The 15,000-nt window shown below is 36.4% G+C and overlaps 1 protein-coding gene and 1 long non-coding RNA gene across 3 annotated transcripts in view; one reads left to right on the top strand and one right to left on the bottom strand.

The window, feature by feature from the left end:
* ZFHX4 (zinc finger homeobox 4) overlaps nucleotides 1–15,000 on the top strand; it is a 173,211-nt gene that overhangs the window by 94,621 nt on the left and 63,590 nt on the right. The window lies entirely within an intron of this gene.
* On the bottom strand, nucleotides 4,833–14,998 carry LOC140690237 (uncharacterized). Of its 2 annotated transcripts, none has more exons than XR_012065428.1 (3): nucleotides 14,771–14,998; nucleotides 14,178–14,259; nucleotides 4,833–4,932 (listed from the first exon to the last, which is right to left on the bottom strand). It is a non-coding gene; the product is annotated as an uncharacterized lncRNA (long non-coding RNA). The 2 variants fall into 2 exon arrangements; XR_012065429.1 differs by lacking the exon at nucleotides 4,833–4,932 and adding an exon at nucleotides 13,655–13,876.

Raw genomic sequence — 15,000 nt, 5'->3', positions numbered from 1 at the left:
TTTGGTGAGTTGTGAGGTTGAGGTTAATTGATTACTTCAGGACTTCTATTTCTGCTAAGATTCGTCAAATTGTGTTTTTTGTTTGTTTTATTGTTTTTTTTTTTTACTTTTTATGTAGAATTGTAATCTACTGATCTTCATCCAGTGGTTTGATTTGGTTTGCTTCTGTTTGTTCTTTGGAAGTAGCTTTCACCTCTGACTCTGTTTCAAGACTCATTCCTGTTAAATGGATCTGCACCTTCTTAGTCATTCATTTTTATCTTTATAATGAATGAAATGGCACAACCCATAACAGTAATATGTTTAACAGAATTTAAGCATATCAGTTAAGTCCCTTTCAAACACGAGTATAATTAAGTTTTCTTTAAGAACATTCTCTTATGTGGGTTCTAAGACTGTGTCTTTGAAATGACAGCATATCCAGTCAAGTTGGTGGGAAAATTAATACTTAGAATGAGTAGAGAAAAAAAAAAACACAAGTCTAGAGGTTAGACTGTCTTTTACTTTCACTTGATTGTGTTGGCATTGTGTATACATAATTTGGGTGGAAGATTTTTTTTTAACCTGTAAATTTTGTATCACTATGCAGCATAGGCCTTAAACATAAGCATTTCCCTTGGCATCAACTTTAAGCTTATTTCCAGCGATATTTAAACTTGCGACTATAAACTAGTTCGACTGGCATTTCCTTACTAGTTAGCAGTTGTTACAACAGCCTCCAAACATCTATTAAATAAAGAAAGATGCGTTTGATAATATAGATTAATAGGAAAATTGATCACAAGCCTAGGAGTAAAAGTTCTAGGTGGGTACAAGTACCTTGGTTTCTAATTGGAAAACTGTATAAACAGACAGATTTTCAATAAGAACCTTAGCCTTCAGTTGAATTCCATGAAGTGTCCTGAGTGTAGCTTTACCATGTTTAATTTCAGACATCACCAACAGTAATCAGATAGGGATTTCAGAAAACAGTTTATTCCATTTCAATGGAATTTCCATTTTACTAGCTAGTAATCTCAAATATGTAAATGGTAGCCAAAGCTGGATATGATGCTTCAGTTAAGAATTTTTTTTTTTCGCCCATTGTTTCTTCTAGCATCTTCTTGCCAAATCTTCTGGAGTGCTTGTAATTTCCTCTGTACAGAGCCCAACAGGCTCATCAGCAGCAGAAGGTAAACATAATAGATGTGAGGAATTTCTGGAGATTTATGAGGTTTAGTTTTTTTTTGAAATGTACACTCTGTCTGGCTATGCTAGTACGCGGCCACATGTGGACTCTATGAATTGAAAAATGTTATAAATGGGCCATCACTTACCCCTTGTTAAGAATAAGGTTTAGGGAATGAAAGATATTTTCTGTGAGGGTAAAGATTACCGGCTTCTGAATTATAGCCATGCAGTGGAGATGAAAAGAAATAATGAATACTTTAAACCTTAAATTTTTAATCTTGAAATTTGATATGGATTCATTTTCTCTTCACTTAAATATATTAAATTTTTATCTTTCTGTACCTTCTTAAACTTCTCTGATTTCCATTTCTAATACTGGCAGGGGGGAAATGGGTATCTGTAGAAAACATCCCAGCAGTATCAGACAACTTCTAATGAAGACTGTTGCCTTTGCTGACATTCGGCATGATGTCCTGCCAAAAAGGAAATTAAAAAGTACAAGCCATTATCCTAAAGACCATCTGTTTATGAAAATAGTTAATTTCACATCACTTTGTCGAGCATAAAAACAACCCCTGGTGAAGGACAGAAGATGCCTTTCTCGTCGTCCTGATAGTTTTATTGCTGGTGAAAACGATCCTTGAACTTTTTCAGGGCCTTGTGGATATTAATTAAGCAGCTTTAACGCTCTAAACATCTCAGACACTAGAGTGCAAGTTACTCTTCTGTGCCGGGCACTTCTTCACATCTCTTCCTTTACGTCTATTGCTAGCAGAGGCTAGCACAGCATTAGTAGAAGAACACAGAGAGGCCTTTACTCCTGCCATTGTTCGCCAGTGGGGTTGCCTGATGGAAAGGCTTACAATCATGGTTGCAGTTTTGTCCTGGCTGCACAAAATGGCATGATTTTCAAGGCCTTCCATAAATGATAGCATGGATCTTATGGAGATAATTATTATTAAGAACATCCCTTTAACCTGAATCACCTTCCACAGAGTGCTGGAAAAGGGAGAAAGGTAGTCTTTTATCAGAGGCATGTTTTAATAAAAGCTCATATGACTTTGGAGATGAGCAGCCCTTGAAGTGTTGTTGCGTGATGCATTTAAAATCAAAAGAACTTTGCTTGGTCGCTTCATGATTTTGTCTCTCCCGGATGATGGTGCTTCCAACCACAGCTTAATTACTAAAGTTGAAATGCCAACCATTTGAACACAAGCTTTAGGAGAATAACAGATCCTAGTGTTGTTCTCTTTAAAAAATATATATTGATTTTTTTTTTAATGTCTCTCCCCGTTCAGTGATAACGTGAAGCTACTCTAAGACTGGGAAAAGTGAATGTTCTATTTTGCTGCATTCTTGTGTAATATATATAAAATACGTGTGCACCTTAAAAGCATTCGAGTATCTTTGAAAATAACAGTGAAGGTGATGTTCTTGAAAGCAGATTATAACGTAGCCCTCGTTGGAAAACAACATTTAATTATTAATGAAACCAAGATATTGCCTTGAAATGAAGATAAGCTTTTGTTTAGTTTTGTGATATTTTAAAACAAAGTAAACACTGACTTTTTTCCTCTAACCCCATTCATATGGGGCTTCCAATTCTCAACATGGTAAATACAGATAGATACGTTAGAAAATCTTAAATTAAGCAATTGGGTTATTTCCCATTTTTGTAAGCTTTCTGTGTGTTTCTCAACTCTGGTTGTTTTGGAGGCAGGATTACCACTTTGCAATTTCCTCTTGTCTGTGAAAATAATGTGTAGAAGGTGAAGTAATACAATAGTGTTAATCTAGCCTTTTAAAATAATCAGTCTCCAATGCATATAATATTTATGTTATTGTCTGTGCAGGAGTTTCTTTTTCTAGAACCATTCTTTACCAAATTTCTTTGACAAATGAGATTGGATTACTAAGTCACAGCTGGGTATGCCAGTTGATGTATTGCTCTAAGATTGATAATTCATAAAAGCCCAGCACTTTTGGTGGGATTAATTTCTTTTTAGGTATGAGAAAATAAGGCTGCCTGCTAGATTTTTTTTATTATTATTATTTCTGTTATCTAAGTTTTACCAGGTTTAGACTAGTCATTGAGTCAGTAAGTGTAGAAAAAAATGTTGATACACTGTCAATATTAATGTAGATGTCAGACCAACACCGGTCCCTAATGTATGTAAGAGCAAGTATTTTTTACCTTGATACAGAAAGGCAGTCATGTGTGAGATTTAATATACATCCTAATCTGTCTTGTCATTGCTCTAGCCATGGGTGATGTGCTAATGTGCGGGCCGCCATTTGCTTTTTCTCCTCACACAATGGACTAGATACCCATGAATGACAGTCAAGCCCGGCTCTGTAATTATTCTGAGGACAGTTAGAAACACCGCAGGGTTACCTTTAGACTGAAAGTCTTTGACTTATTTAAACATCCAAGCAACATGTAATTAACAAAAGCAAGCATCCTTTGAGTGTCCATTTTTAAGTGTACTGAGAATTCTTCTTCCCAAAATAAAAAATCTTCCTAAAACATTTTTATTATATTTAAATGGAACAAAATACCTGAATTGACTTGATTGAGATTCTACTTTTCCCCCAAAGTGTCCACATGTTAACAGAATGTGCCAAGACATTTTCTAATCAGGTTATCTTATATTCTTTTACTTGATCAGGGTTTGTGTCATTAAGATGACAAAGTTCAGCAAAATAAAATATGAAATACATAACCTACAGTTAATATCATTTAGATCTCTTCATTTCTAATAAATGCAAATATTTAAATTTAGTGGAAATATTTTATGAAATTTTAGTATTCTAATAAGGAAGTCCAAATAAACATAGTTTTTAAACAGGATCAAAAATATAATTTTATTTACATAAATTATAATGTACTAGATACTGTGAACATATACTTTAAGTGTTGTCTATAGAAGCTAAGTGGCACTGTGTATCATCACTCTATGATGAAAATTAAACTCATTGGTAAAGTTTTGTCTGCAGATACTTGCTAGCAAATGTTACCTTAGCAATTATCCCACTGGGAGAGGGCAAAAAATTCTCCTATTTTTAGAATAAATGCTATAAATTTGCCTTCCTTCTTAAGTTTCCTACAAGTGGCTCTTCTTTCCTGAGAGTAGTAATAGAAAGGCTAAATTGTTACCTTATGTTTTCATTGGGTAGGTTTGTGACCACTGACAGTTATAATTTACAAAAATTACAATCATTATGGACATTAACATACTTGACGGTGGCTATTATTTTTATTTGAAATACAGAGACTTTCAGTGGATACTGGACATGAAGACCTTGTCTGTAGATGCCAAGTGAGGTGGAGAATTGAGGCAATTGTTCAAAGAGTTTAGACCAAGGTGGCGTGTTTTCCTCCATTATGTGGATAGTTCAGATGCAGTGGTTATTTGGCTTGAATGTCTTCTGCCTTCTTTGTACATGTTCTTTGCTTCTAGACTGGTTATCTATTGCCAATAAATCAGTTCGGATTTTGACTCTGAATCTAAACAGGTTCACTGAGAATAAGAACAGAAGCAAATGTTTGTGGGCTCTTGATTTTCTTGATTAATTGAAGTCCCTTGATTAATGTTGCAGTTACCATGATTATTACTATTTCACAAACAAGGAAACTGAGGCTCAGAGAGGCCGAGTTTATTACCAATTTATGCAGCTCCATTCTCCCAGTAACGTAAATGAGATTTGAAAAGCAGTCTGACTCTAGAATCCATGCTTTTAACTGTACTCTGGAAAATAATGCTGTATAGGAAAGAAGAGACATTTTGAGACAGAACTTAAAAAAACAGAAAACGTTTCCATAATAATCCCCTATATTTGCCATCAATGACAAAGTTCTGTTTGTCATTCTCTTCTTCCTTTCAGTCCACTAGCTACTATTCTCCTGTGGGAAAGCTACTAACCACATACAGAACGGTTTCATACGGCTACCTGACGTGAAGTCAGACATTAGTGATCATGAATTTTACTTTTTGAGTATTTTGGATAAAGAGATAATGTGAGCTTATAATATGTGATTCAATGATATTTTTGAGGCTATTAGCTTTGTCTTAACATGAACAACTCTAGGTAGTGGAATATAATAAATAGTAGACACACTGGTGGCATCAAATCTTGAAAGTGTTTCTATTTCAATAATGTCTTTTAGAATCCATAGTGTCATGAGGTTTTGTTTTAATATTTCCTGATAACTAAATCCTAAAAAAAAAAAGTAAAAGATAATATTCTATCATTCGCCAACTAAGTTTTTATGCAACATGTAATAATCTTATCAAAATGAAAAAGACAAAAAAATCTAAATAATTGGGTTCTCAAAGGTGAAATTTTGGGCAAGGGTCACTGATTGCAATTTGAAAATCAGAAACCTTGAGGCAAGCGTCTGTGTTGTTCACAGTACTTTTGAGGGTGCGGTATTTGTTCATAGTGATGAAGTAAAGCTCAAAGCATGAGATTTATTGGCAGCAAAGAGTCATTGTAGGATTTCTGTTATTTTCTGGGAAGATCAAATGACTACCATATTCCTTTGCTATAGATGGAGAGTCAAAATCTGTTAACTCAAGGTAAGACAATCTCTTTGCTTGTAAATAGCATGATCGCTATGTATAAATGCACACTTTGTCCTGTATCTTAACTGTTTTGCATTGTTTTGGTTTGGCAAAAATTTCATGACGTCTTATTGGTATACTACTGGATGAGCCCCCGACAGAAAAAATGATTCTGTATCCCAGAAGTTTACAGTTTAAAGGGAAACTGTGATGAATGTGATCAGGGGTTACAAGATGGGTAAGAACAGGGCTGCGTGAACTCAGACAAGGCAGCTAGTACGTAAATCTTGAACAAAATGAAAGACACACAGGGTGAGAGAGGCTTGGACTAGGGGCAGGATTTCAGCAAGAGAAGCTGGTTGGGTAATGATTCCCTAGATGGTAAAACATGGTGAGCAGAAGGCTCTGAGTTTGAAAACCACAGGGTGTGTTGGAGAGGCCACCAGTACAGTTTGGTGGAAACCAAGGGTACAAGATTAGGCAACAAGACTGGAAAATAGCACTGAGAGCATGAGCCAGGCTTTGGAAAAGATAATTAATGATTAATAATAATGAGGAGGAGGCAGATATGGATGAGAGCAGACCTTTATTCAACAACCTCTGTAGGCCCATCACCATTTTAAATACCTTACACGGAGAAGCCCAATTATTCCCCACAGTAATAGTGAGCAAGCGGTACCATTATACGCCTTATTTTACAAATCAGGACATTGAAGTCACCTTCAGGCTAAATAACCAGCCTGGGTTTACACAAGTAGCTATCAGAGATCATGAAGATGTAAGGGGTTTGGAATTTTACCATTAAAGGAATATATTAGGTTGGAGAGTAACATGGTCTTCCTAGTTAGAAAATCTTTCTCACTCCCTTCCCAAAGTGAACCACTTGGTAGCCTCTTCCCATGTTCATCACTCGTGTCGTCCATATTTCCAGAAGCATCACTGCTTCTTTCTTTAACCGGTTCTCTGTGTCTTTGGGAGGCGAGCATGCATTCCCCCGTTCCTCATACCTGCAACTTGAATAGGTGTCTACCCCTCACCGGTGATCTTCTCTGGTTGCTGTTGTATTGTACAACTTGGCACTCAATTACATATTGAATTTTATTCTTAACTATTAATCTATACATGCTAGTGCTGCCTTTTGTTTCTCAGTTTGGATTCCAGTATCTGAAAAGTCTCCTGCTTCTAATATTTCTTCTCTGGTGTCCAATTTGTAGTAGGGACTCAGCTAGATTAAGGCTAATGGTTTTTGGCTTAGTTCTGGTCAGACAGACGTTGGACACTAACATGGCATTTTGGGGAACTTGGAGACATATGACAGCTGACTAGTTGAAGTTGGATTTCTTCCAAAGCAGTGTTGCCAAAAGTCACTTATCAGGAGATCTATTTAATATCAAATTAAATCTCATTTTATTATCAAGAGCCAGATTTTTGGTTTTTGGTGTACAGTGGAAAAAACAAACTATTAGACGTGAGGTTCTGGGGTTTGGACCATATTAAGTAAATCATTTAACTTGATCATTATTACTGTGCAGGCAGCTTATTTTTTGATTGAACTGATCGGATTGATTATTTTAGCATATTGTCAACATTGCCTTGAGGATTAAATCGTACATTCTAATAAACTAATTCGTGAAAACATTTATTTCATACCAGTGTGTTATTTTGCATTCTGGTAGATTTAAGACCAAGGTATTTATTTGTCATTATGGGGGAGACAAAGAAGTCAGCTGGCTCAATATTAAGTGACTTCCATGATTGCAAAGCTGTTGGCTCATGCTAGACTCAACTGACACACGATTGTATAAGTCCTCAAAAGAGCAATCAGATGTTTTGGCCAAAATCCACTCCTGGATGAGTAGGAATTAATATCAAAGAGTGCACCAGCAGACTGTTTTGACTATCTGCAAGATGGTAAACAAACATTTTGGCTAAATTCCGTCTTTTGATTATGACATAATAGAGCAATTTGAAAGAAACATTTGTATGGAGTGCTCTAATGGGGAAATCATAGAGCAAAATTACCAAGGATAATGAGTGAGCCTTAGATTATGTCTGTGTTGTACAAAAACAGTGTTTTGTTGGGAAATAAACATGTGCATATCATGGAAGGCCATTGTTTTTAGCTTCCTGCATTAATAAAGATAACTAAATGACTGCAGAATCTCATTTTCACTTTGTACTGTGAAGACAGTACATTTAGCATTTAACCAGTTTAAATTGATTTATCCAGTCAAAGTAAGCATTTCAGGACCAACACAGATCCATGGGTCAGAATCATCTAGTTTATTCATCTCCATTAATCAAATTACTTAGATAATTACCAAATCTCCATTTCAATTTGTGGATTTGAGATCTGAATTATCTTGATTTGTTTGTGTAGGGTTTTAAAAGTTTAATTTCTTTGCTATTAATGGAACTGAAAAGAGTGTTAAATTATTTTAGAAATAATAGGCTGTTCCATTAGTGTCTCTGTAGCCTGTCATATAAATATGTAAATATATGTGCATATGCATTTGGAAAAATAATTTTTCAAATTCTAATAATGCACAACTGCATCTTCTGAGAGTTTACAGTTTACTATGTAAATAAGCACTTGGATTTCACTTAAAATGTATACGATTTGCTTGACTTTGTTTCCGATTTGATTTCCTATGACATGCCAGCAACTTCTCAAAGATTCTCTTCCTCATTACTGTATAATTTCTGTCAAAATATATGAGTTGTTCTATTGATGCTTATCTATATTTGCATATTAAAAAGCCTGAGAAAGTTGTTTTGTATCTCTGGATGTATTTTTATAAGTTACTTATATATAATTAAGTGGCTGAGAAAGCAAAACGGATACTAAAAGTTGTCTAAGACATTTTATAATAATAATTTATTGACTGCTGCTCTGTGTCAAATGCTGTGATGTGCTTTATATGCTTAATTCATTAAACATCATCACAAATTGAGGAGCAAATTATTATTATCCCTGTTTTTCATCCTAGGACCTAGAGGTACAGATATTTAATAATCTAACAAAGTCACACAATTGAGAAATGGTGGAGCTAGAGTTTTTGCCCAAAATGAGTCCTGCGTTCTTAACTGTTACCATGTCGTGTAATGAATTGCTATTAAAAACATTATTATTCAAAGGTTAATAAACCAAAGTATTCAACTCTTAAAAATATTTAAAAAATCAAAGGCTTTATGGGAAATACAACATTTTTCTAAAATTTCCCATGTAAGGCAATGTTAGCTTAAGGTCAAACTTTGATACTTCAGGTTTAAAACTAAAGCATGGACAGTATTTAATTCTTTTCTAATGAATCAAGTTTAGTCTTCTGTAAAAAGAATAAATCTCTGGTTCCAAGTTTTGGAAACTTGTTGCATAAATATCATTAGTTACCTTTTTCTTGACCAGTTGGTATTTTTGAGGCGGGAATGTGAAGGACGGCCCCATTTTAAATTCAGCAGCATAATTCCCCAGTTGGAATAATTCAGCTACAGAAGCTTGCTGCCTTTTAGGTTCCCAGGGGCAAAGTTTGCGTTTCCATCCAGTCTCTCGTGAGCAAGGAGGATGGATTACTGGGGTCTTCCTTGGTTGAGTAACAGCCACTCGACCAGAGAAGAATTTTTAAAGGAGCCAGGAGGCTCTTGCCTTGCTGTTTTCTTTTTGGTTGTCTCCATCCTACTAGAATTCCTCAAGTAAAAATTTTCGGACAAGATTTTTTGCTTACTATTTCATTCCAATGTGCTCAAAGACAAGTCAGAAACAAATTGAAAATATGCTTAGTTAAAAATAGCATAAAAGATCCCTCATTGTTTCTTTGAAAAAAAAAAAAAAGTCTTTTCCTTGCTATTCATTGAGATAGTTTTTCATTAGCCAGGTATTTGAATTTCAAGAGTTGTGAGCATCTTTATAAACTCTCCCTTCACTTTTTATGCAGGTCACCCCGAGCTGCTGAGTGCAGCCCCTTGGGGTGTCTGTTTCACACCCTCCACAGCTTATGGGACGACCTAGAACATGAGATGTTTCAAAGACAACCATTGGTCTGATGTGTTAAGTCAACTTGGGGGAAAAATTCTTGTCATTCTTATCTTTTAAAGTGGAAGGTTTGGGTTCTAATAATATAAAAAGCTGCATAGATAAACAGGAACATTTATATATAGCTTAATAACATAAATAATGTTAACACTGTTTCATAACAAAGTTGAGGACATATTTTTCTATCTGCAGGTATTTTTACTATATTTCAGTATTGGGGCATTTCATTCTTTGTATAAAGTACTGAACTTTCTAAGGAAGACAGAGTGGCAGAGTAAGGAAGAAAAATCACTCTCCTATGAATACATATACAGGATTTTAATTTCAGTCTTACTATTAACTGGGGGAAATCATCTAACATCTCAGAGATTCTATTTCCTCATCTGTAAAATGAAGGTCATGGCTTAAATTATCTCTAACCTCTATGATTTTAATGTCTACCTTTTAACCATATAATCACGAAAACTTTTAAATCCTCAGACATAATCTTCAAGCTGGATTGTATTTTTTCAAGAGATGTTGGGACTTGGTTACAAAGGTGGCAACTTTATATATGTATTTGCCCTGGAAGAAGTTTTTAGAATCAGCTACAAATAACTTCTAAAACTGAATGCTATACGGCCAGCTCTGGTCCAGCTTCAGCCATTCCGTCATGAACAGTAATTCCATAATGTAACGGCAACAAGAAATCTTGAGATAAAACACCATGTCGATTCATGGTGTGCAGGTGCACCACTGAGGGGAGGGGGGAGGAGAGGAAAAAAGCAAGGAGTGAATTAATGCCAACAGCCTTTACAGTTTTGAAGTAATTAGTAAGCCGTGCAAGTGTCTATTAAAACTAACTGATAATAAATCTTGGTTTCTCCTTTGAATATTGCTTTGATTTCCCAAGTTCCGTGCCTCCAGGGGCAAAAGAAAATGACTCCAAGATTAATTACCACCATGGCTTCCTCCCAATAAGAAATTTAACAGAGTGTTCGCTTTATCTGAATTTATTCTTTGCGTTATTATGAATACAACCGCTAATAAAAATGACGATGTAATCTCGCTGAAAACCACCAGACAAGACGTTGCATTTCTTGGTGGAAAGAGGGACCAACATAGAGATGTCCTTAAGCAAATGGTTCTCTGGTTTGTCAGAGGTTATTTGTCCCCGGCGTGCACCTGATGCAGATTTCTTCTTCCCAAGATGTTAGCAGGAGGAAGAATATAACAAGGTGTTCAGGGCTCTCTTGTCTGCCGGTCCTTGAGGGAACTAACGAGTTGCAGGTAAACTTAGCCACGGAGTGACACTTCTCCTAGCTTCTCCATCTGCTCTTTTTTGACACCCCTGCCATTAACTGTCATTTTCCTTTAAATATAGGCTGAATCTGAAAGGCCAGCTCTACATCACATCATTTCGGATTAGGGGCAGTTCCTTTGAGCTGAGTACTGTTTAGGTGTCAGAAAGAAGTCCCTGACCTCTCTGGAAGCACATTGCCGCGGGGCCTTAATTAGCACCAACTGTAGCCATTACTGAAGAGAGGACAAAGGAGAACACATCATTTTTCTACTTAGGAAGTTAGCGTCTGACCTAGTAACTTGTCCAGACTCGCAGGACACTGTAACCACACAGTGACAATGCGCATGATTCTGTTACTTCCGCCGCATGTGAAGCATAGAATGAGAAGGGATTATGGTTGCGGACCTAGGGCCATTTTAGGCTTTCCTCTGCCTTTGATTAGGGATGAAGTAGTGATGGCCTTAAAAAAAAAAAAAAAGTGGTGGGCGAATAGATTTTCTCAAATACTTAATATTATTTTAAATCATCCAGTATGTGCCTATGTGTTTGTGTCTTTAGTGATTTATCAAATAATTTTTTTAAGAGAGTTTTCTTCCTGCAAGGACAGTTTTTAAAAGTGACAAAGTATTTTGATTTTATAAATCTCGACTTGAGTTCTAGTTGTAAACAGAGTGAAGTCTTCACTGCAAATGCGTATCTTTAAAAAAGAAACTTGTTTTAAGAAAGAGACATCATTTCGCTTCGGGCCTCCTATAATGACAACAGATGGACTCTGGAGGTGGTGACTACTGTAAAAATGACTTCACTTTACTCACCTTTTCTAGAATTAGAAGCCTAAAAGTTTAGTGTATTTGCCATTTTTGGTGGACTTGCTTAAGAGTGCCCATGTAAAAAGACCTAAAAAGAGGTTGACCTGTAGTTTCTTTTTGTTCTTTCTTCCTTCTCTTTCCTCTTCTTTCCTTTTCTTAAGTTTTTTTTTAAGTAATTTTGGTGGTAATATTAAGATCATTGCTATTGAAATATCTACTGCACACTCAACAAATAAAAGCAATAAATAGGGAAGAAAATAAGAGTGACCCTAACAAGTACGTAAGACTGTTTTGATTAGGAATGCTCTTTAAAACTCACTGTTGAAGTCATTAATGCACTCCATTTAAGATTGATTCTCTCAAATAGGAAAACTTGACCTGATGTCCATTGGAACCGTCTTTCCCGAGTCATAAACACTACCAGCATTTTAAGTATTCTGTGTTTTTACTTGAACAGAAGTCTTTCCTCTATTACAGTGATGGCTCTTTTACTTCTGTTAGAAGTGCAGCATCTCAAGTGTTTAAGGCTCACCTCTAAATATTTACATGGAACTGAAGTTGGCATGGACAGATCCCAATTTAAGCATTTCTATGAATTTTAATAATTTTTTGAGCTGGAAAGAATTTCGCACCATAGTAGCTTGGAAGGTGAGAATGTTCTGCAATGATAAAGGATAAATACATGTATTCTCAAAAATTTTCAACCGAAAATATTCAAAGAATTTTTTATTCTTCTTGCTATCCGGTCAGGTTTTTTGGTCAGGTTCTGTTTTCAGAAGAGGTTTCCGTACTTCTTCCACATAAGATGAGGTTCTCACACATAGAATCTAAGAAAAAGTGCTTTGGAGAATTCTTTGTATAGGGCCACAAATTTCCCCTGCTGCATGGCCCTGTATCCCCCTGCTGTTCAAGGACAAAGTTTGGTCCTTGGAACACATGAACAGCAATGACATCAATACAATAAACTCCAGAGGGTAGAGGGGAGTGTATAGCTCAGTGGTAGAGCCCATGCTTAGCATGTACAAGGTCCTGGGTTCAATCCTAAGTAAATAAATAAACCTCATTACCCCCCCAATCTAAAAAAAGTAAATAAAAATAAAAATAAAGTATATCTCTAAAAAAGTTACAATAAACTCCTCTGTATACCCTAGATGATAAAACCAAACTGGAAAAAATGTTTTCATAGGGGATCATGATTATTCCCTCTGTCATTCTTCCCTTTTTACTGGACAAATCAAGTCTGTCCCCAGTTGAAGCCCATCTCCATAGACATTTTCACGATCCTGTGGTGTCTGGCCCAGCTGTCAGCCAGAAGAGACTCCAGGACAAAGTCGCCTCTGCCCCCACCTCCCCTTCCTCCCACCGCCACCCGCATCCCTACCCCATCAACTCAGAAGTCTCTCAAGTGTGAGGAAACAGGGCACACAAGATGCGTCCCAACTGTTAAGTTCATCATCCACTCAATTACACCCGATAGTAGAAGAACAAATTGCTAACCACAAATCAGTGAATATCTTGAGTTTGGAATATCAACTCTCCCTTTCATTGGACAACGTAGAAAAAAGTAAATGTCGCTACCACAGAAAAGAAGAACTGATCATTTCAGTCTTTCTTGAACTTGACGATAAAAGTCATTCAGGTATTTATTTAAATAAGTACTGGTTACTGGCTTTCAGATCCACCCAGGTTGTCTAAGCTTTGCTAGTTTTGTTAGTTTTAAAGGCTTTGGCTGAATTGTTACAGAATACACACTAAGGGTTATTCTAAGTATCATTGTGAAAACTGATAAAACCAAATATTTCATCACATTATTGAAACCTTTAGAAAAGGAAGGATTCGAAGAGTCAGGTGGTGGGTTGAGAAAGATCCTCTAGGGTTTTCTGTGCTTGAAGCAGGAGAGAGATGTTCATTCATATAGAGGATCTTTGGGAACGTTTGTGGAATTACTGAAGTCCTGGAGCCTGAATTTTAGACGTAAGGTAGGGCAGGCAAGCAGTCAACTGACTTGGGTGGAAAACTCCTAAGGGGAAATAATGAAAATGACTTCGAAAACTACAGAGATTTTAGAAATTACATCACTTTAGATTACATAATTGAATATTCCATACATGTTATATTTATAGAAATTACATCATTCAACCATAGAGAAGACATTATCTGATCTAGATAGATGTGTGTGTATACATTTAATACAAATTGGATTTTTTCACTATAGTATAACTTCAAGGAAGTTCGTTTTCTAGAAACTCTGGGGTAACAGTAAGATCTGTATGTTTGAATCTTTATTATAGACATATTGTCAGAGAGGGATCAAGACATACCCTTGGGGTTTTCCAATGCATGGCGGGATCTGTCTTGCATTCTTAATTCCCAGGACCTCCATCCTTTCAGCTGGGCTTCGGGCTGGTAAAGCAGAGGCATGGTTACACAAATAGACCGTAATTCTTCAGTGGTTGAGTGTTGCCTGGAAGAACTAGAACCAACTGGAATTGTCTAACCACACGACCCTGGAGAGTTTAAAAACCAGAACCCCGGGTAGGTCTGAAAACTTAAAGTCTCCGATTTCTTATTTGTTAACTTTTCAAAGATGAGTTATTGCCACTCCAACTGATAATGTTTCCGTAACTAGGGAGGGAAGGGGCAGACTGTTTCACCACTCTGTGAAGTGTTGTAAACATAGGAGAGGGTTTTTTTGGTTTTTTTCTTTCCCCTCATTTTCTGCCTTCTTTTCCTACCCATCTTCTTACGACTCCCTGCACTGGTTCAATGAACGATTGCTCATAAAAGCTAATATTTTCCAGGGATAGGCAATGTGTGACTGTGTCTTGATAACACTGGAAAAAAAGACTGAGTCTCCTCTAATTTAAAATGGCTGTATCTAGGACAGCTGCATCCTATGACCACAGCATCCTACCTTTCGGACAGGCCCCAAGAGATTAACCAGGCCATTTTTGTCATCTGTTCAGTCCCTCTGTGTCTTCTGAACGTGGCTTGTCCTGGGAGCGGTGTCAGCGGTTTTGCACGATTTGCTCAGGTCTGAACATTTAACACTTACTGTTTGGGCCTAATGCATGAATTTGGAAATGACTTTTTCCAGAAACAGCGTTAGGACTTTTTTAGAACAGCATTGATGTCTCCGATGAA

This window comes from Vicugna pacos, chromosome 29 (genome assembly GCF_048564905.1).
Source record: "Vicugna pacos chromosome 29, VicPac4, whole genome shotgun sequence".
Lineage (NCBI taxonomy): Eukaryota > Metazoa > Chordata > Mammalia > Artiodactyla > Camelidae > Vicugna > Vicugna pacos.
The sequence above is the reverse complement of the archived record's forward strand: the minus strand, read 5'-3'. Positions and strand labels throughout refer to the sequence as shown.